The sequence below is a fragment of the Cryptomeria japonica genome, chromosome 11 (genome assembly GCF_030272615.1).
Source record: "Cryptomeria japonica chromosome 11, Sugi_1.0, whole genome shotgun sequence".
Taxonomy (NCBI): domain Eukaryota; kingdom Viridiplantae; phylum Streptophyta; class Pinopsida; order Cupressales; family Cupressaceae; genus Cryptomeria; species Cryptomeria japonica.
Window position 1 is genome coordinate 316,244,316 of NC_081415.1, and position 25,076 is coordinate 316,269,391.

Here is a 25,076-nt window from a genome sequence, read left to right on the forward strand (position 1 = left end):
TATGACAAAATCTCCTCTAGAAAAACCAACTATCATCTATGTTTGCAAGTAAACAGTTGCTGACTTTAGGATTAAGGTGAAACAAGTCACCTTTAGTTTGCTTTCCAGTTGCAATCAGTTCACCTTTATTGTCATATATTTTACACATACCATTTTTAAACTCTAATGGGTATCCTTTGTCATTGAGTTGTGCCACACTCAAAAGATTGTGCTTGAAACCTTCAACCCAGTAGATATCATCTGCACTTCTCTTTCCATTAAGAGAAATAGTTCCCTTACCTTTAACCATGCAGGGTGAGTCATTACCAAATCTTAAAACTCCACCATGAAATTCCTTCAAAGAAAGAAATTTTCTCCAATCACTGGCCATGTGATGTGAACAACCACTATCAATGATCCAATCATTAGAGTTATCCGTCCTGGATACTAATGCCTTCTGGTCTGACATCTCTTCTTTAATGGCTACAAACACAATGTCTTCATTAGCATCACCATTAGATTCCTCATCAATGATACCACCATCAACAACAATAAGACAATCTCTTTTGCCTTTACCCTTGTACTTCTTTAATTTCTCTCATTTGTGCTCATTATCACCATTAGGACAGTTAGCAACAATGTGTCCAATCTTGTTGCATGAAAAACATTTCAAAGGTAATTTGCCTCTATATTTACCTGTACCTCTAGGCAACTGCTTGGCCAACAATGCTTCAAACTCAACTAAACTATCTTCATCCTCAGCTTCTCTGCTGGATTTGGATTCATAACTATGACTGGCATCTCTACTTTTTCTCACAGATGGGTTAGAAACATAAGCTCTAAATGCAAAAAGATTTTTGTACACTACCATCATAACCATTTAATTCAAAAGTAGTAAGCTTTCCAATGATGGACTCAAGAGTTACCTTAGTTTTTTCAATGGACTTTAGCTCCTGAATAGCTGCAACTCGAATAGCATAGACCGGTATCAGGGTTCTCAGTACCTTACTAATCATTGTGGAATCTTCCACTTTATCTCCTGCACTCTTAATTTCACCAACTATCTCTTTTATCCTTTGACCATACTGCTGGATATTCGCACCTTCATTCATCTGCATGTCATCAAATTTTCCTCTTAGACTCTCTTCTTTAGCAATCTTAATATGTTCATCACTACTATAAATCTCTTCAAGTTTTTCACATACCTCATATGCAGTTTCAAGACCATGAACACCTACATACTCTACATCAGACAAAGAACTAATAATAGCCTCCAATGCTTGATTATTTTCTTGTTGCTCTTTCTTCTGATCATCAGTCAACATCCCAGTAGGTGCAACATACTTAGTATCGACATGTTCTTAATACTCACTTCCCAAACTCTTGATATAAATTTTCATTCTGTCACTCCATATCCTATAGTTCTCTCTATTAAACTTTGGACCTTCCTTCTTCATTATGATCTACAAGATATTTACCTCAAGTTATTAGGCTTAGACCTTAGAGGACTTGATATGCTCTGATACCAATTGATGATATGATGAAAGAATAAGTTTTTGGTCAACTATTGAGAGGGGGGGTGAATTAGTAGATAGAAAAACTGATACAAACTTCACCAATCATAAAAAAATCTCTCACAGTAAACTTAGAACTAACAATGTAATAATCTCTATCAAGATAAAAACTCATAAGTTAAACTAGTTGTCTGTTACAACAAATTAATAGTAAACAACTTCTTCATTTCTCAATGCTTCCGATTATCATGACTTATCAAAATAGTTAAGTAGTTAAGTAAATAAACCATGAAAAATAACCACAAAAACATTCACCACTTGACACAAATATTTTTGACGTGGAAACCCAAATAGGTAAAAACCATAGTGATATGGGACTCACAAGATAACTATCTGAACTCTTCTAAAGTTCACCCTATTAGGAGCCTAGCCTATTAAATCTTTACAAAAAGTCTTGTTAAGAACTGATCCTGTTAGGAATCACCCGGTTAATGGATTGACTAAAAATGCCTTGTTAGAAGCAATACCATGTAAGGAGTAACCTCGGTAGAGGATTTGAAAATACAATCTAATGGACCACCTTGTTAGAGGATTTGAATAGCACCAAGCTTGTTAGAGCTTACCTGGTTAGGGGATTTCAATTTTGTTGTAATTGTTAGAAAACAACAGGAGTTTTTTGATCTGTCTGAATAACACTACACTTGCTTGATCAGATCCATTTCATGCTCCTATCTACCTTTACTGAAACTACAAATACATCATCCAGGTTGGCAACCACACACTCAATTGATCTATGTCTATCTCTTCGCCAACTCATTCAACTAAACAACTTCGTCGACCTTATAAACAAATCAATCAGGTTGGTAACACAGCAAAAACCTAATTCTTATCGAGATTACAAACAAATTCAGTTCAAGTATGACTGTTGGATTACATAGCAATCTCTGCACATCAATCAAGAAAACCTTGATCTCTCCTTGATCACCACTTCATAAAACTTAGAAACTCATCATGCGCTTTGCATTAGATGCAATACATTTGCTCATTCCCTAGAAAAAAACCGTTACAACAACTTGCCAAAATCTCTTTGAATTGTCTTCTTACAATAATCATGCGTGTCATAATCATTACCGCTCATCATCAGATCATAAACCAATATAACCAATTCACCAAACTTGATCGGTTAGGGTTTATCAAAAAACAACAAGTAGGGTTTACTAGTTACATCAATAGATAAGGTTTACACCAGTTACCAGCTCACTCCGCAAGTTCTTCCTATCGGTTATAGTAAGAATATTACAATAATATCAATAATATCATTACCAGTTAATTGACATCAATGACAACATAACATATCATTAATGAAATCTTCATGCAAATGCCAAAAATATACCTATTATCGTAAGACTCTGAATTGGTCCTGTCATTTCGTCATCTAGTCATGTCAAAATTGTTGCCTGGTCTTGCTAAATTATCATCTGGTCCTATCAAAGTTGTCGTCTAGTCCTGTCATAATTGTCGTCCTGGTCCTCAGATTTGTCGTTCTGGTCCTAGAGAATTGTCATCTAACCTTCGAAACACTGTCGTACGAGTAAAAAAAATCCTCATTAGATTATCGTCTGGAGAGCACTGAACTATCATGCGAGTATAGGAAGTAACTCGTACGAGAAACTGTCTATGTCGTATGGGACCTGTTAGATTGTCGGCTGGGTTTGAATACTCTACCATACGAATTTTTGATTTTGTTAGTCCAGAAACTTGTTTGTTTGCACACTTTTCCAGAACTGTCATACTTGCCTAATCATTCTATAGTGAGCATAAATCTGGTCATCATAATCCTGAGCATAAACAATCTTGATAGTGTACCCCTACTAGTGTATTGCATGATTTTGTCTACTAAAGCTAAAGTAAAGGACGAGGGCCCATCACATCACATCAATAAGTAATGAATAGAATTCAATTCCATCACCTATTGGCCCCCTACCTTTATATTGGCGAGGGAAAGGAAAGTAAATCATCTTTTAGCTAGTTCAATCAACTACTTGTCAAACTAAACCAAACTAAGTTACTTAGATCATGTCTTATACAAGATAGATCGTTCCTGAAAATAGACCGAGTCTTAGTCACTTCTCTCAAATCACTACATCAAATGAACAAATAGCTTCAATTTGATCTTGACATCTGCATCACTTTTAGCTCTTGGTCACATTAGTTATAAATGCCTACTCAAACCAGAAGTTCTCATAAGAAAGCTACCAAAGGTAAAGGATAGTCCTTTTCATTAAAAACTAATCCATTCTTTGTAGAAGAACCCATATCTGACAAACCTTCGTCATCAAAGATACCAATTTTTTATCAACCCTTATCTTCCACCATGTCTAGAGACAGGTAAGAAAGAGAAGCTACTAAACACAATACTTATGACAATATCAGTACCCATGCTAATGATAGTTATTCCTGATCTAGTGAGTCTGAAGCTTCTGAACCTACAAAAATTGTTATAAATAGTTGTCAAAATGATAAATATTTCCAAAAAATGATGAAAATCATCATGGTTAGAGAAAAAGAAGAGCATTTTCTAAAGCTACAAAAACAAGGCACTAAACTTCTTACTGATTATAACATTGAAAACCTTATCACTAAAGAGGAAGAGACATCATTAGCATTGGTAAACAAACAATTACAAGTGTTACAGACTGAAATCAAAGAAATGAAAAGCAAGGATAAATCAACTATGCAATATTCTTTAGACACGATCTGCCCATTCCCATTTGATAAAAACCTTCATATCCTTCCATTTCCTTCAAGAGTGGAGATTCCCAAGTTTGACAAATATGCATCTGGTAATGCAGATCCTCAAGACCATGTCAGAGAACTTTGTCCTTTATGTATGGAGTTCATGCACAAACAAACATATCCCATGCGCTTTTTCCCAATAAGTTTAGGAGGACAAGCTATGAAATGATTTTCAATCCTACCTATGGGAATCAAATCTTTTCAAGAATTAATCAAATTGTTTCTCCAACAATACTCCTATAACATTCATCATCCAGTCACTATGATCAAGCTTTGCAATACCAAACAAAAAATAGGGGAACCTTTGTTGGCCATTTGGTGGAATTGATTATGTGTTGCGTTGATGTTTTGTTATTGATGCCAACACTAGTTGTTTGGATGCTTTATCGACACCCTTCTGGTCCTGGTAGGTTGAGTGTTTTCTGGTTGATTTGGATCCGGCATGATCCAGTATGCTCTGGTATAGTTTGGTTATGGAATTGGCTTGTCATATTCAGTAAGTTGGTTTTGGTCTGGTGATCGAATGCTATCGTGTTTTCTTAGAAGCTTAGTTTCTAGTTCCGACGAGGGTTTCACCGGATGAAATTTTGATGAAGATCTTTGATAAATTGCATAAGTGGTATTGGTATAGTTTCTAGTGGAGTTTTAGGATGTTGATGGTGATCATGTTCGAGACTTGGTGGATGGATATTATTGTTTTAGCGTGTGGACCTATATTGGGTCCCGGTTGATCTAGGTAATGGACCGACTTTAATGTAACATGTGGATTAGACCTCTCAATGTGTTTCTAGGATATCTTATGTGTTGGATATTATTTGTTTGGTCTAAGGCCAACATGGTTTGTATTTGTGTAATTGGTTTACTATCTATTGGCCAACCTAATTGTTTATGGTTGAGGGTTTGTATATATAGATGTAAGATCTCATTATAGATCATCATGGTTATGAAAAAGGTCATGGTCAAGGAATGTAATGTGTGAATAATGTAATATCATTTAGAAAGGGGATTTGGTCAATCATTGGAGATCAAATTGGGTTTATGTAAGAGGATTTAGTCCTCCGGTATTGAGCTTAATTGGAACTATACTCAGGCATAGGAGATGCTATCTTTTGCAGTTCAACGCTTCTCTGGATTGTAGTCTAGATTTCTATGTTGTCAATGAGGCTCCTTTTTTGATGAGAAGTGCACTCTAGGTTGTTGGCTTTCCTACAAGTGTAGGCCCCTCAATTGTAATTCACATACTTACTGCATAAGTATTATCTAACTATGGGTAGGCTTCCCACTATGGTTTTTCGCTTTACCAGGTTTTCCGCATATAAATCTCGGTGTCATGTGGATGGTATTTATTTTGTGATTATTGTTTATGCTTAATTGGTTTAACTACTATTCTGGTATTAATGTTTTGGGTTTCTGGTATTAAAGTTTTAATTGTTAATGGTTCTGGTAATCTGTGACAACTGATTCACCCTCCCCCCCCTCTCAGTTGTCTTTTGGTTATTTGAACTATCTAACAATTGGCATCAGAGCTTTGGTCCTCTCTACAAAAAGATTAACCACTTGAGGAAGATCCTATGGTGACTTACAGTTCAAGTTCATCCAGTTCATTTGGAGCTATCTTTCGAAGGGATATTCCAAGGCTTGATGGAACAAATTACACAGTATGGAAGATTTAGATGGAGACTCATCTGAGATGTCTTGGCAAGGATATTTGGGAGATCACATAGAATGGTGTCACACCTTATAATCTGGGATCTGGCAATCCTCTTCTAGGAAACCTGGATAAGGAGCTTGATAATTATTTTAGAGCAAGAGAAGCCCTCTTGTGTGAGCTTTCTGATTAGCAAATAATGGGATTAACCGACAAATCATCTGGAAAGGCTATATGGGATAAGTTGGAGACTCTTAATGAAGGTGACCCAATAGTGAATATTGCTAAACTTGATGGTTAGCAGGTGAGATATGAAAACCTGAAGATGGAAGAAGATGAAAGGATTAGTGCATTTATGGAAAGGGTCAATGAGATTGTTATGGGAATTCAATGTTGTGGTGGAACCCTAAGCGAAGATGAAATTATTTCTAAAGTTCTGAGAGCCCTACCATCGACTTACAAAATGAAGGCTTCTGCTATTAATGAGTGGAGAAATATGGCTAATACATCTGTCAACAAAGATACCTTGGTTGAAAAGCTATCTACTTTTGAGCTTGAAGAATTTGAACTTTTTGAAGCTATGAAGAATGAAACTTATTTTCATGCATCTACATCTGCAACTGGTAAGAAATATTGGAAATATTTATATGCAAAGAAATTAGAAGATATGAAGAGAGAAGATGATGAGTTTGAGAAACTTGGAGCACTATTTGCTACAAGAGTACCTAAAGGACTGATAGGAAGTAAGTATGAAGGAAAAGCACCTTTTAAATGTTTTGCATATAATAAGATTGATCATTTTGCATCTAGATGTCCTGAAAGGAATTCAAGATTTGAAGAAAGAGTTAGAAGATCATTTAAGCCTAACCTTGGATATCAGAAAAAGTATAAGTACACAAAAAATAGAGATAAATCATGCTACATAGTGGATGAGGAAGGCAATACTGATTCTGCTGATGAATCGGTAGAAGACTCTGCTACTGGTTTTGACAATGGGAAGGAATGGGTGTTCTTGGCTATCAAGGAAGATAATCCGACACTGGAAGAGAATGTTCTTGAAGAGAAGGCACTTGCTGCTAAAATTCAAGACAAGGATGAATGGGTAATTGACAGTGATTTTTCACATCATATGACTAGAGATAAAGGGGAGTTTTTGTCTTTGCAAGAATTTGATGGTGGTCTAGTTAGATTTGGAGATGACAAAGCATGTTTGATCAATGGAAAAGGAACTATATCATTGGATGGTAAGAACAATATTGACAATGTTTATGATGTTGAAGGTTTAAGGCATAATCTTTTAAGTGTAGGACAATTGGTGGATAAGGGATTTCAATTACAGTTCAAGGATGGAAAATCCAAAATCATTAACAGATATGGTTTGGAGATTGCAACCTGTACACAGACAAAAGGTAATATATTTCATTTGAACTTCAGTGAGAAGAAATGTTTGATTACACGGATTAATGAAAGTTGGCTATGGCATAAAAGGTTGTGTCATGTGAATTTTTATTACATTGTAAATATTAGTTCAACTAAGGCAGTTAGGGACATACCTAAGATTATGAAGCCCTATAATCCGGTATGTAAAGAATGTCAAATGGGTAAACAAGTCAGAACTTCTTTTACGAGTATACAAGATAAATCAAATGATGTTCTTGATCTTATTCATACTGATTTGTGTGGCCCTGCTAGAGTTAAAAGTTTTTAAGGTGATAGATATTTCATGGTAATCATTGATGATTATTCTAGAATGATGTAGGTTACTTTTCTAAAGGAAAAATCTGAAGCATTTGAAAAGTTTAAAATCTTTAAGGCTAAAGTAGAAACTAAGACATGATTGAAGATTAAATGTTTGAGGTTAGATCATGGTGGAGAATTCACATTTGGTGAGTTTAATAAATTTTGTGAGAAGCATGGTATAAGAAGACAATATTTTGCTCCCAGACACCTCAGCAAAATGGAGTTGTGGAAAGGAAGAACAAAACTATATTGAATGCTACTAGAACAATGATGATGGAAGCTAGTCTACCTCATATCTATTGGAGAGAAGGAGTGAGAACAACGGTTTATATATTCAACTGAGTATATATCAAAGGAGAAGTCAGTAAGACACCTTATGAATTATGGTTTGGCAATACACCTACAATTAAGTATTTTAGAATATTTGGTAGTAAATGTTATATCTGGAGAGATGATATCATTGGAAAATTTGATCCTAGATGTGATGAAGGCATATTTCCTGGTTATTCTAATGAAAATAAAGCATATAGATATTATAACAAGAGATTGCGGAGAATTGTGGAGAGTGCTAATGTCAAAGTAGATGAGCTGAACATAAGTCAAATCAGAGTTTATGAGAAGGAACCGATAGTGGAAATGATTATATCTGAACCGGTAGCACCTTTATCGGAACAAAATGTTGAACCAGTTACTCCGACAGTAACAGAGTATTATATAGTAACTGGAGAACAAGGAAGAGGAACAATGAGTCAGAGGACTCCTAGGTATGTGAGATTGAATCATTCAAAATATCAGATCATTGGGGATAAGAACAATGGAGTGATTACAAGAAGAAGACTAGCAACTAATGAGGTATGTTTAATTTCACAAGTTGAACCGATATCAATAATTGAGGCATGTAAAGATGAATATTGGTTGAAATCTATGGAAGAAGAATTATATCAGGTTGAGAAAAATAACACATGGACTTTGGTTCCCTGGCCTGAAAATAGGAATGTTGTTGGAACTAAATAGATTTCTAGGAATAAATTGAATGAGGATGGTCAAGTTATAAGAAATAAGGCTAGATTGGTTTGTAAAGGATATTCTTAGAAGGAAGGAATTGATTATGGAGAGACTTTTGCACCTGTAGCTAGGATTGAAGTTGTAAGATTATTTCTTGCCTATGCTACTTATAAAAACTACAAGCTTTATATGGATTGAAACAAGAACCTATAGCTTCGTATGCAAGGTTGGATAAATATCTTTTGAAGCTTAGTTTTACTAAGGGTAGTGCTGACAGTAATATATATTATAAAATCACTGATGATGATATACTGATTATTGAAGTATTTGTTGATGACATTATTTTTGGAGGTGAAGATAAGTTATGCATAGAATTTTCTAAGATATGTAGAAAGAATTTGAGATCTCTATGATTGGAGAGATGAAATTTTTCTTAGGTTTGCATATTAATCAGACTGACAAAGGTATTTTCATCTATCAAACTAAGTATGCTAAGGAATTGTTTAAGAAATTTGATATGGGAGATTCTAAACTGGTAAGTACTCCTATGGTTACAAGTGATAAATTGACAAGAAAAGATTTTGCACCAATAAATCCTACAAGATACAAATCTATGATTAGAGATCTTCTTTATTTGACTCAGACTAGGACTGACATTATGAATGTTGTTTGTATTGTTTCAATATTTCAAAGTTATCCTAGAGAAAATCATGAGGTGGCGATGAAAAGGATTTTTAGATACTTTCAAGGTACATCAGAATATGGTTTGTGGTACCCTAAGGATGATAACTTTACTTTATGTGCATATACAGATGTTGATTGAGCTGGATATGTTGATGATCGGAAAAGTAATTCTGGTGGAGATTTCTTTCTTGGAAAGAAGTTGGTTTCATGGATCAACAAGAAACAATCATGTACTTCTTTATCTACTGTTGAAGCTGAGTAAGTTGTTGCCGCTACTAACTGTACACAGGTTTTATGGATGAAGAAAATGTTGAAGGATATAAAGGTGGATTGTGATGCACCATTAGTTATTCACTGTAATAACTTTGTTGCTATTGATATATCAAAGAATTCGGTATTTCATTCTAAGAAAAAGCACATATCTATCAAGTATAACTTTTTAAAAGAAAAGGTGGAAGCAAATAAAGTCAGATTGGTTTATGTGAACACTAAAGAATAGATTGCACATATTTTCACTAAACCTTTACCTAAGGAATCATTTGAGTACCTGAGAGATAGATTGGGAGTTTCTGCCCCTCCATTAGAGACTTGATTGATGCGGTTTGGCATTGGTACAATATGCATTATCAAAGATAATATTCATTATTTCACTGATGTGGGGATGCTACTGCTCAGGGAGAGTAGTCAGCTTTGTGATTCAGTGGTTTATGTTTTTGCTTTGATATTTTTGTCAGATTTTTGGAATTGATGTCAAAGGGGGAGTGATATTGATGTGAAAAAGGAAGTGAAAAAGAAAAGGAAAAATGGAGAAATTCAGAGCTTTATAGAGATATTATTCACAGGGGGAGTTTGGTCTTTATTTCAGAGCTATATGTGGGAGATTGTTGGTTGTCTTCCATTGGGGGAGACTTGTTTGGCATTTCTTGGTACTTAGATGTTTTTCACATCTAGTGTTGCCATTAATGCAAAAGGGGGAGATTGTTGGCCATTTGGTGGAATTGATTATGTGTTGCATTTATGTTTTATCATTGATGCCAACACTATTTGTTTGGATTATTTTCCGGCACCCTTCTGGTCCTGGTAGGTTGAGTGGTTTCTGGTTGTTTTGTATCCGGCATGATCCTGTATGCTCTGATATAGTTAGGCTATGGAATTGGATTGTTCATGATACTCATGTTCATATTCAGTATGTTGGTTTTGGTCTGGTGATCGAATGCTATCATGTTTACTTAGAAGCTTGGTTTCTGGTTTCGACGAGGGTTTCATTGGTAGAGATTTTGATGAAGATCTTTGATGAATTGCATAAGTGGTGTTGGTGCAACTTCTGGTGGAGTTTTAGGATGTTGATGGTGATCATGTTCGTGACTTGGCATATGGAGATCATTTCTTTGGCATGTGGTCCTATAATGGGTCCTAATTGATCTAGGTTATGGACCGGATTTAATGTAACGTGTGGATTGGACCTCTTGATGTGTTTCCCAGATGTCTTATGTGTTGGATATTATTTAGTTGGTCTAAGGCCGACATGGTTTGTAATTATGTAATTGGTTTAATATCTGGTGGCCGACCTAATTGTTTATGGTCGAGGGTTTGTATATATAGATGTAAGATCTCATTATAGATCATCATGGTTATGAAAAAGGTCATGGTCAAGGAATTTAATGTGCGAATAATGTAATATCATTCAGGCAGAGGATTTGGTTGACCATTAGAGATTAAATTGGGTTTATGTAAGAGGATTTAATCCTTCGGTATTGAGCTTAACCAGAACTATACTCAGGCATAGGAGAAGCTATATTTTGTAGTTCAACACTTCTCTGGATTGTAGTCCGGATTTCTATGTAGTCAGTGAGGCTCCTTTTGTGATGAGCAGTACACTCTAGGCTGTTGGACTTCCTGCAAGTGCAGTCTCCTCAATTGTAATTCACATATTTACTGCAGAAGTATTTGTGAGATTTTGGCAAGATCAAGGGCACAATGAAAAGTATAAAAATAGAGACAAAAGAATGACAAGAACAAATTGTATTCTCATCAATATGAAAATGATCAAATGGATTCACCAATACAATGAATATAGGCCTGCTTATATAGGCAAGGCCATATGGAAGTACGAGAACACAATCATGACACGTGGCTCAATGAGAAACAAGGGTAGGTAAGAAATACTAGGGGTAGGTAGTGTTGTTCACCAAAAGTGATAACCCAAGTATACCTGCAAATCTATCTATGAGATAGCCAATCTCAATCAATGAAACACCTCAGGGCTTGGACAACATGACAAGGATATGAATCCTTCTACTCTTTAGGCTCTGCAAAACCTAGGCGGGTATACCTTTGATGCTTAGAATTAAACCTATTACACACCTATGATAGCATCAACATAAACAAATAGATCTCACCAGGGCTCCAAAACAAGTAGTTTATTGCAGATGGGCTAGATCTACACATAAAACTCAACTATGCTTGAGCATGAGATAGATGAAACATTTCAAAACATAACATAAACTAAAGGTATTCTGATTGGATTTTAAATTGGTTTGAGAACCCCTTTAATTGCAAGATCAGTGCCTTATCCAAGGGCAACAGAGTCATACATCAAACTATAAATGAAAGCTTTGATTGCAAATCCATCTTCATTATTAAATATTGACGCATTAATGCCTTGCATAAATGCATTACTAAGATCATTCACAAAATCATCAAATCTTGAAACTATATTCCATTTTTTATGATTTATTACAGAATTTAAATCCTTCCTTGAAGAATCCCTGCAAACAATCATAACTATCTCCTTGAGATAACAAATTTCATCCTCCTTGAGGATCTGATTTGATAAAATGGAAATACAAATCTAGAGACAATCCTGTGTGAATTTATGTATGCCTTACATAAACAAGAACCTACAACTAAGAACACCTATAGCAAGAATTGAACTCCATTACTGAAGGAAAAGCCCTACCCTATACAATCTTCAAGAATACTCAAAATTGGAAGCCATGAAAACTAGAGCCATTCTCATAGAATTATGGAACCCTTACAACTGAGAAGAATTGGGGGTAAAAAGAGGAGGGAAGAAAATCAAATCTACAACTGAAAATATCAAATATCTTCTCTCTAACTAAATTTTACTCCCGACCAAACTTCTTCCAAAATATCCACATTTGTCAAAATTAACCTCATAATCGGATTCCTCACTCCGAGAGCTTTCTGACGATATATAACACTTTATATTTCGGCAAAAATTTAGACCCTGGGCGAATTAATCTCCATTTGTGCTCAATCATTTAAATTTTTTGAATTTTAATATAGTCAGAACTATATCATTTATTCATTTTAAATTTGATTTTTGCCTCCATTTGGTCCTGACGCTTTTGCCACGTGGTGGCCTCCGATTGGTCGATGGGGTTGACCGGACGCCACCTGGGACGACACCTCATCACTGCCACATCATCTGCTTTGTCACTGCCACTTGGCCACCACATGTACACCACCTCAGTGCCACGTCATCACCACTGGATTGCCACTTATGTGCCAACCGTGTGCCACGTCACTGCCACCTCACCGGGACCCGCCTGCTGGACATCTGACTGTACCCGCAGCTCGGCTTTCGCAACTTCACAGGGTGTAACTCACGTGCATCTTCCTTTCGCGAAATAGCATGAGCCGTTGATCTCTCTCGAACTTGCTCACTCGTTAACCCAGCCTTCCTCTACAAAATTTTGCCGGTCTGCCTCGATAAGTGTGCCTATGTGGGATCCACCTGTCACTGCCCAGTCACCTCCTCCGTCGCCTCAGGATGCATGCTCGTGCGTGGGCCCACCTTGGGCACCCATAGGCACCATCCGTCAAAAGCCTTTATGGCTTAGACATATTACTATTGTGTGGATTAGCATATAAACATTAAAAAGAACTACTTCCCAGCCAATGTGGGACAAAATACCTTTCCCAGAAATGCATTATCTGAAGGTTTTTTAATGGCGCCTTTGTTTTCCTTTCACATCTCATGTCATTGCATCATAGAGGAGCACACCACGTTGCCTGCTACTATAGCTGCTACCAAAGGGAGAGCATATGAGGAGCTTGCTAGGAAGGTTTAAATCTGCTATTGAAAACTTCATGCACAAAAATCCCAGGAAAACAAAACTCTCTTAGACCTCATGTGATCTGCCTTGCTCCAAACCCAATGGTGTTTGCTGGGAGAGTTCTAAGCCATGATTTTTATTCCAATCACCTCACATGCAACAAGGAAGACTGGCATAAGGCATGAATAAAAACCACAATGAAGGTAAGTAATCCCAATCGCATTGCATTTGTTTGATTTTTGCAGTCTCCTTCTTTAATCTCCACGTGAAGCATTGGAGTTTGAGGAAAAACGTGGGGGAGTTTATCTTTAGGCATCACATCATAGCATTTTCTCCATGCTTTAACTGCAGCCCCCTTGCATACCACATCTAGCTTGGAGATCCTCTGCAGCTCCTTCGAACACCACATCCAGTAGGAAGATGCTTTGGGAGGGCACGTGAGGAGTGGTTTCTTATTGGCACACTTGCCTTGCTAATCTGCTGTAGTTTCAACAATTGCTGGTAACTCCAACCATTTCAAATACCACGCTACCTTGTTGGAAGGATATGGGGGCACGTGAGGAGAAAGAAGAAGCTTTGGGACACCCACGCCACATTGCATTTTGATTTTAGCTTTTAATGGTTTTCTGTTAGCATTTGTTTATAATTTCATATGCCTTTCAGTACCTTGACCACGTAGGGGGAGAATGGACCTGCCCAAACATTTGTTTTAAAACTTTTTTAAAATCCTCCTCCACCATACCACGTATAGCAAGGAGAATGGGAAGACCACATGGAGCTCTTGGTTTTGATCTACCATTGCATTTTAATGGAAATATTCATGTAAATACTCTCCTCAATCTAGCACACTCAAATTTAATCCATAATATAAGAGAGTATTTCATGCTTGCACTTGCACTGTGCTTCAATAAACTTTGGTTCTGAAACGTTTCTCTAATTTCCTTCAAACCTCTCCGATAGAGATTTTGCATACTTGTATATATTTGTCCCTGGGAGATTGCATACCATTACATTCACTGAAAGAAGTCAAAGAATTTGAATAATGATGTTGGTGATGCGAAGGCCAAGGCATGGGAAAATGCATTGCCATGAAACAAGAATAGTTCACCACAAAAAAAAGAATGCATAAGCATGAGCCAGGTCGGGCCCCAAAGTGGGTCTAACTAAATTTTTTTTTTGATTTCATGCAACTAGCCCCTGGAATGCCTCATGGACCTCAAACATACCTCTGGAAATGATCGGCCTCGCTTTCAGATCATTAATCCACATTTTACAACCTTCAGGCAATTACGCCACAATTTTTGCATTTAATCGCGAAGACATAATTTTCAAACCTGTCAAAACACCTTTCTGGAGCTCACCATCTGACAGACGTGTACTCTGATATACAAGGATGAATTCTACCAAACGGTTTCTCAAGATGAGTCTCGAGTGAAGAGATATTAATTTCTGAAAATGCCTAACTGGCTTTGTGGACACTGCGGACCTGATGAAGTCAATGTCCTGGCAACACATGACGCCTTTCTCGAAAATATCAAACGACCTCCATGGGTCCTCAAATTCGGAACATAGGTACCTTAAAGTACATATTAAATCTTAAAATCCTCAGTTCGAACACCAGACTGACAGGATGCAAATGGTGCACTCACCAAAACAACTACATTAACTAATATAACACTGGAGTGCAGATAACTGAATTTGATGGCAAAATGAGCTCTTTTGAAAACCGATCAAACGGATTGGTAGAGGCTTGAAATTTGAAATGTAGCTCATCATTTATACTGACATCAGCCTAGAACAAACATTATGGCATGATGCTTACTGAGGCAACTTTTACACTTATGCAAAACAGGGCTCCGACTAGCTGTCGAAACAGGGACTAGTCAAACCACACAAACTGCAAACGGATTTGGCTTTGAAAACTGAGCAAATGGATTCATGAAGACCTGAAATTTTGTAGGCTGACTCACATTAATGCATACAATTGAATCCATTTTTGAATTTTTCCATGATGATCAACAGGGCAAAAGATATAATCGCTCAAACTAGGCTACTCAATAAAATCTGCATTTGTGCCTAAAATGCACTTTCAGCTCACCCCTCAAACTGGGTACCTCATAAACTTATCCAAATTGAATTATAAAAGTTGTACATCACTTCATAGGACAAATAAAAGGTGTGGGACATGAATCCCGATCCTTACCCTCTAAAAATCAACTGGCTCCATTTTACCCCCTTGCTAACTAGGCCATTCAAACTGACTCATTTAGGTACTTTTCTGACATGCAGAGCAAAATTTTGAAAAGGGCCTCTAAACTTTACTCAATTTTAATTAGTCCCTACAGTGGCTCTGACTGGAGATGGTTGATTGCAAGATCAACACAAGAATCCATATATCTTTGGTTAAGCAGACCACCCAAAAACGGATCATTCTTCCCTTCATTCTTCTCTTCTCATCTCATTTCAAGAACAGGGCTTCCTTATTCTACCCAAATAGTAGGGCACTTTATTGAAAACCACACAACTGAAGCAAAACGACTGTACAAGATATACAAACAAACTCACAACTGATTATAAGTTGCTCAAACAATCATCAGTATTTACCTCTGTCAAAAATCTGATTTTCATCTCTTGGTATTATGACCTAAACAAAGGCATCTTCCAGTAACAATTGAACATAGCTTTTACAATTTGCCTCTTTTGTCCCATTATTGAAACAACTAGTGTGCATACCTTTGGTCTGATTTTGAACTTTGTAATCACACATTACTTCAACACAAGTAAAACCATGAGGCAACTCACCATAAGGGCTTTCCCACAAGATACCATACACTTCACTATCCCAATCAATTCTATCCTTTGCAAGGGCATCATCATGCTGAACTTGAAAAATAAAACACTGATTTTCAACATTGCAATTCCTATCAACACATGTCTTATTATCATTTAAATTCATAGAATGAGGGGCATTACTAATCAATTGATGCAAACAAGGAACATGAACATTACAATCCGGATGTGATATTTCACTTTGCAGATCACACCTCATACTATCCTTGCTTATCAAACTGAAAACCTCTGCATTCTCAACATCCCATTCATGGAAAAGAATGCATACCTCCGGCTGAAGCAAATCCTTAGCTAACTCTTTCTCTTTCAGGCTTACATCCACCTAAAACACTTTCATTTGTGGTCTTAAGTAATCACCACATAACCCATGCCTCTTACTTTCATCATGAAATAATTTTTTACAACCCATGCTATTGTTGTTCAGAGTTTCATCAGTATTATGGACTGGTTCATCATCTATAACATCTGGCTGATCAGTTATTTCTTCATACAAAGGGTTAGAAACAAAATGAAGAATCCCCTTATGAACATTATGACACTGAAGTGGCTGGTCCATATCTCTATCAGCATTGAATAAAGCATTAGTAAAATTGCTAAAGACACCATCCATTCGATCATCATAATCATCTTCATCAAGCAAAGAAGAAATTGACACTTGGCTGGAACAATGCTCAGTGTTCCATGTTTCACATTCATAAGATTTTATCCTATGACCATCATTCTGAAAATCAAGATAGTCATACTTATCTTGCCATGACTGATCTTCTTCACCAATAGAATACTCGTCATCAACCAAAGAAAGAAAATGAACATGACTACAATTTACTTCATTAGATGGGTTTTCAACATGTTCACTAAAATCTTCTGTCATAAAACCATTTGTTAGATCAGCATGTTCATCAAGTATACAAACATTCAATTCACAGTCCTTTTCCGAAGAATTCTCTTCACTATATTGCAAAAGGTCTTCATCAACAGCTCAAAGGCTCTCCAACATTTGAACCTTCTTATCCACAACCTCAAGAGCTTTCTTAAGTTCTACAATCTTTTGGACTTGCATTGCACTTTGCTGTTCCATGTGAGATTCCGTAAATTTTTGTCCATCCATGTGTGCTATATCTTCATCGCAATCATGTGTACCATTACAATTTTTTGAATTAACATTGTGCATATCTTTCAAAAAAGAAAGATTATCAACATGATTATAAGAAGTGAAGTCTCAAGTGAAATTTGAAAAAAACATTTACTTCATCCTCGACACAATTGACATCATCAATGTTTAAAAGAGGATCAGCTATTGTTCGCACCAAACAATTCTGATTTTCATCATATTGCACACTTTCACTTGCACAAACAACAACACTTAGTAATCCCTCTGTATTTGGTATTTCAACATCAAATACATCAGCAACATGTAAAGATTGATGGTCATCACCATCATTATTTTCACCAATATTATCCTGGAGAGATGCATGATTCACTTGGTAATTAGCAGCCACATAATCAACATAACCAACATACAAATCAAATGGTACATATCCCTTGTATATATCAATCTCCGTATCAATATTTTCACAACAATTCCCACTGATCATTCCATCACTACTGCAAGAGACAACCAGCATTAACAACAAAGGTTCTTGACTCTCATTTAACTCTGAAACACATGCATCAACAAAACCATTCAGAACTGCAGAGCTTGATGCACCTAGGCATGGAATGATTTTCTCAGCTTCATATGGTATTCCACCATTGAAGGCATTTTGATAAGAAACTATAGTAGACATAGATCTCTTGGCTATCCTGAATTTCAAATTGTTTTCAATGTCCCAAGTTGTGTTAAAAGCTTCATACAAAGTCTTAGGTTCTTTGTTTCTCAACAAGAAGCTCATCTTTTCATCAAATGCACTCATATAAACATCCAGACATACTTTATCATCAAGTTTATACTTTCTGGAAATTTTGGACAAAGCTTGTGAAAATTTGATATTAAACATTGGTACCAATTCATCTTCCCTGATTTGTATACAGGTGAATTTTTTCAGCAAGTCAGAATCACTCACCTTCTCATTGAATTGATCCATGAAATCTGAAACCAATTCTTCCCATGAGGTAATAGAATTCACTGGCAAAAAAGAGAACCAATCTCTTGCATCCTCTTTTAATGACTGAATAAACAATTTCATGCATACATCTTCCTGACAAATTTCGAATTCTCCTATCAAATCTGAAAATCTTTTAACATGTTGACATGCTGATTCTGATTTCTTCCCACTAAATATGGGCAAATATTTTCTAATTTCTGTGGGTATGGGATTTGGGTAACCCAGAATATCTCTGAAATTTAGAGTAGCATAATGGTTCATGATGAAACTTCTCCTATTATACGGTTGTTCTGGTTTACTAGGCATGGCTCTATGTGGAAATACACAAGGTTGAAAATCTTTACTATTCATTTTCCTTCTTACTCCCACAAAATGATTATACAATCTTGGATAAAGAATGAAACACTTCAAGCACAAATCCTTATACTGAAACTATTCATAACATTGCTTGACACAGAACTTTTCCAAATTTGCATACTACGGAGGATAACATACACTGAATATTTTAGCAGCATAGATATGCAAATCAATTTTGAGATTCTCTCTTTCCCTCTAAACTAGTGTTGTTCACTATATGGGAAAATGACATTACACATTCAAACTTTCAGAAGAGATCTCTTGCATTTGAAACCTCTGAAAAATACCTAGAGATTTGCAGCTGTAAGACTTGTAGATCTGGAGATTTACTTCACACTTTAGCATTGTCTTTTACATCAAAGTCGCCACCTCTTGCACAGAGGATATTTTGAACAACAGAACGCCACTCAACACTTTCTTAATTCTCTTTTTCTCTTTCAATCTTGCTGCAACCAATTCTCTTCTAGGCTATTTAACACTGGTATGAACAACAGAGTCGCCACCCAATAAGGAATTGGGGAAAAAAATTGCATACAGCTGAAAGAACTTCTTGCAACTTTCAACCATGCATTCATTGTTACTCCTTCATAAAAGATGATATGAAACACATATCATTCTACAGATCCAGAACAAGGAGCATTTTCTTCACCATAAAACCAATTTACACTTTGTGCATACACAATGGACAGACTGGCTGGATATGAAATGACAGGACTAGGAACACATTCAACCTCTAACCATATCAATCAAGCATTTATATCCATTTACTCCCCAGCAGAGTCACCATTTTTGTTGTTCACCAAAAGTGATAACCCAAGTATACCTACAAATCTATCTATGAGATAGCCAATCTCAATCAATGAAAAACCTCAGGGCTTGGACAACATGACAAGGATATGAATCCTTCTACTCTTCAGGCTCTGCAAAACCTAGGCGGTTATACCTTTGATGCTTAGAATTAAAACTATTACACACCTATGACAACATCAACATAAACAGATAGATCTCACCAGGGCTCCAAAACAAGTAGTTTATTGCAGATGGGCTAGATCTACACATACAACTCAACTATGCTTGAGCATGAGATAGATGAAACATTTCAAAACATAACATAAACTAAAGGTATTCTGATTTTATTTTTAATTGGTTTGAGAACCCCTTTAATTGCAAGATCAGTGCCTTATCCAAGGGCAACAGAGTCATACATCAAACTATAAATGAAAGCTTTGATTGCAAATCCATCTTCATTATTAAATATTCATGCATTAATGCCTTGCATAAATGCATTACTAAGATCATTCACAAAATTATCCGATCTTGAAACTATATTCCATTTTTTATGATTTATTACAGAATTTAAATCCTTCCTTGAAGAATCCCTGCAAAAAATCATAACTATCTCCTTGAGATAACAAATTTCATCCTCCTTGAGGATCTGATTTGATAAAATGGAAATACAAATCTAGAGACAATCCTGTGTGAATTTATGTATGCCTTACATACACAAGAACCTGCAACTAAGAACACCTATAGCAAGAATTGAACTCCATTACTGAAGGAAAAGCCCTGCCCTGTACAATCTTCAAGAATACTCAAAATTGGAAGCCATGAAAACTGGAGCCATTCTCACAGAATTTTGGAACCCTTACAACTGAGAAGAATTGGGAATAAAAAGAGGAGGGAAGAAAATCAAATCTGCAACTGAAAATATCAAATATCTTCTCTCTAACTGAATTTTACTCCCAACCAAACTACTTCCAAAATATCCCACATTTTTCAAAATTAACCTCATAATTGGATTCCTCACTCTGAGAGCTTTTCGGCGATATATAACACTTTATATTTCGGCCAAAATTTAGACCCTGGGCGAATTAATCTCCATTTGTGCTCAATCATTTAAATTTTTTGAATTTTAATATAGTCAGAACTATATCATTTATTCATTTTAAATTTGATTTTTGCCTCCATTTGGTCCTAACGCTTTTGCCATGTGGCAGCCTCCGATTGGTTGATGGGGTTGATCGGACGCCACATGGGACGACACCTCATCACTGCCACATCATCTGCCTTGTCATTACCACTTGGCTGCCACGTGTACACCACCTTAGCGCCACGTCATCACCACTGGACTGCCACCTGTGTACCAACCGTGTGCCACGTCACTGCCACCTCATCAGGACCCACTTGCTGGACATCTGACTGTACCCATCACTTGCCTTTCGCAACTTCGCAGGGTGTAACTCGTGTGCATCTTCCTTTCGCGAAATAGCACGAGCCTTTGATCTCTCTCAAACTTTCTCACTCGTTAACCCGGCCTTCCTCTGCAAAATTTTGCTTGTCTCCCTCAAGAAGCGTGCCTGCATGGGATCCACCTGTCACTGCCCAGTCACCTCCTCCATTGCCTCGTGATGCGTGCTCATGCGTGGGACCACCTTGGGCGCCCATAGGCACCATCCGTCAAAAGCCTTTATGGCGTAGACATATTACTATTGTGTGGATTAGCATATAAACATTAAAAAGAACTACTTCCCAGCCAATGTGGGACATAACACCTTTCCCAGAAATGCATTATCTTAAGGTTTTTTAATGGTGCCTTTGTTTTCCTTTCACATCTCATGTCATTGCATCACAGAGGACCACACCACATTGCCTGCTGCTGTAGCTGCTACCAAAGGGAGAGCATATGAGGAGCTTGCTGGGAAGGTTTAAATCTGCTGTTGAAAACTTCATGCACAAAAATCCCAGGAAAACAAAACTCTCTTAGACCTCACATGATCTGCCTTGCTCCAAACCCAATGGTGTTTGCTGGGAGAGTTCTAAGCCATGATTTTTATTCCAATCACCTCACATGCAACAAGGAAGACTGGCGTAAGACATGAATAAAAACCACAATGAAGGTAAGTAGTCCCAATTGCATTGCATTTGTTTGATTTTTGTAGTCTCCTTCTTTAATCTCCACATGAAGCATTGGAGTTTGAGGAAAAAAGTGGGCGAGTTTATCTTTAGGCATCACACCACAGCATTTTCTCCATGCTTTAACTGCAGCCCCCTTGCATACCACATCTAGCTTGGAGATCCTCTGCAGCTCCTTCGAACACCACATCCAGCAGGAAGATGCTTTGGGAGGGCACGTGAGGAGTGGTTTCTTATTGGCACACTTGCCTTGCTAATCTGCTGTAGTTTCAACGATTGCTAGTAACTCCAACCATTTCAAATACCACACTGCCTTGTTGGAAGGATATGGGGGCATGTGAGGAGAAGGAAGAAGGTTTGGGACACCCACGCCACATTGCATTTTGATTTTAGCTTTTAATGGTTTGCTATTAGCATTTGTTTATAATTTCATATGCCTTTCAGTACCTTGACCACGTAGGGGGAGAATGGACCTGCCAAAACACTTGTTTTAAAACTTTTTTAAAATCCTCCTCCACCATACCACGTATAGCAAGGAGAATGGGAAGACCACATGGAGCTCTTGGTTTTGATCTACCATTGCATTTTAATGGAAATCTTCATGTAAATACTCTCCTTAATCTAGCACACTCAAATTTAATCCATAATATAGGAGAGTATTTCATGCTTGCACTTGCACTGTGCTTCAATAAACTTTGGTTCTGAAACATTTCTCTAATTTCTTCAAACCTCTCCGATAGAGATTTTGCATACTTGTATATATCTGTCCTTGGGAGATTGCATACCATTAAATTCTCTGAAATAAGTCGAAGCATTTGAATAATGATGTTGGTGATGCGAAGGCCAAGGCATGGGAAAATGCATTGCCATGAAACAAGAATAGTTCGCCACAAAAAAAATAATGCATAAGCATGAGCCAGGTCGGACCCCAAAGTGGGTCCGACTAAATTTTTTTTTCGATTTCATGCAACTAACCCCTGGAATGCTTCATGGACCTCAAACATACCTCTGGAAATGATCGGCCTCGCTTTCAGATCATTAATCCGCATTTTACAACCTTCAGGCAATTACGGCACAATTTTCGCATTTAATCGCGAAGACGTAATTTTCAAACCTGTCAAAACACCTTTCTGGAGCTCGCCATCTGACAGGCGTGTACTCTGATATACAAGGATGACTTGTACCAAATAATTTATCAAGATGAGTCTCAAGCGAAAAGATATTAATTTCCGAAAATGCCTAACTGGCTTTGTGGACACTGCGGACCTGATGAAGTCAATGTCCTGGCAACACATGACGCCTTTCTCGAAAATATCAAATGACCTCCGTGGGTCCTCAAATTAGGAAAATAGGTACCTTAAAGTACATATTAAATCTTTGAATCCTCAGTTCGATCACCAAACTGACAGGATGCAAATGGTGCACTCACCAAAACAGCTACATTAATTGATATAACACTAGAGTGCAGATAACTGAATTTGATGGCAAAATGAGCTCTTTTGAAAACCGATCAAACGGATTGGTAGAGGCTTGAAATTTGAAACGTAGCTCATCATTTATACTGACATCATCCTGGAACAAACATTATGGCATGATGCTTACTGAGGCAGCTTTTACACTTATGCGAAACAGGGACTAGTCAAACCACACAAACTGCAAATGGATTTGGCTTTGAAAACTGAGCAAATGGATTCGTCAAGACCTGAAATTTTGCAAGCTGACTCAAATTAATGCATAAAATTTAATCCATTTTGAATTTCTCCTTGATGATCAACAGGGAAAAAGATATAATCACTCAAACTAGGCTACTCAATAAAATCTGCATTTGTGCCTAAAATGCACTTTCAGCTCACCCCTCAAACTGGGTACCTCATAAACTTATCCAAATTGAATTTTGAAAGTTTCACATCACTTCATAGGCCAAATGAAAGGTGTGGGACATGAATCCTGATCCTTACCCTCTGAAAATCAACTGGCTCCATTTTACCCCCTTGCTAACTAGGCCATTCAAACTGACTCATTTAGGTACTTTTCTGACATGCAGAGCAAAATTTTGAAAAGGGCCTCTAAACTTTACTCAATTTTAATTAGTCCCAAAAGGTTGGAGAAATAATATAATATTCCACAAGAGGTGGATGACCCACTGAATGTGGAGTGTAACAGCAAAATAAGACCACAAAAGGTGGAATTTCTCCTACAAGCTCTATCCCTATGTGCACACTTCCCTAAGTGTCTCAAATCTAAACTACGAAGAAATGCATTATCCTAAGTTAACTTAAGTAAAGTGTAATAATATCCATAATGAATATATATTTACACCAACACCCCCCCTTAAGTGCAACTTAGGGGAATGAAGACTCAAGTCAACAATACAAGATGGTCCCGACGACTAGGCCATGATAGGTACCCATGTACAAAATGCAAATGCAAGAAAAACTATGCAATGCAATCTCTCACAAATAGAGAAAGGAGAAAACCCAGTGGGAAAAAACTCCCCCCCAAAAGAGAGATGAAAGTACAAAAGACTCTCAAAGAAGATGGACAAAACCTCAAAGAGGAAAAAGTCCCCCCCATAAGAGAGGAAGGAGAAGTCAGCTGACCCCCCCCTAATGACACATCCCACACCCCCAAGAGAGCTCGCAATTGCTGGAACTTACTCTCGGTGAAAGGTTTGGTGAATATGTCTACAACCTGCTCTGCTGTAGGACAATATTGCAAATCAATGACTTGCTACTAAATTGGCTCTTGAATATAGTGCATATGGATCTTGATGTGTTTGGTCCGCTGATGCTGGACCGGGTTCTTCAAGATTGCAATAGCACTCTGATTGTCGCAATGTAGAACTGTCGGTCATGGAGTGGTGAACCCAAACTTTGTGAGAATCTACTGGAGCCAAATGATCTCAGTCGCTACGTTAACAACACCTCGGTACTCAACCTCAGTCGAAGAGAGAGCAATAGCATGTTGCTTCTTGCTTTGCCAAAAAATGGGGCCTGAACCAAGTTGAAAACTGTAACTGGAAGTAGACTTATGATCATCAAGATCGCCAACCCAATTAGAGTATGTGTAAGCAACTAAGAGAAGTCCTGTGCCTGCTGCATAGTGAATCCCATAGTGATGTGTACCCTGGATGTAATGAAGGATGCATTTGGCGGATTTCCAATGAAGCTCATGTGGTTCCTGCATGAAGCGGGAAACCATGCCAACTGCAAATGAAATATTAGGGCGTTTATGGGTCAAGTAGATGAGACTACGCACAAGCTGATGATACAAAGTGGCATCAACTGGTGGAGAAGAACACTGAGCCTCAAGCTTGACTCCAGAAAGAAAGGGAGTTGGTGCAGGCTTACAATCAGCCATATGAAAGCATGCAAGTAGATCAAGAGCATACTTGGGTTGTGAT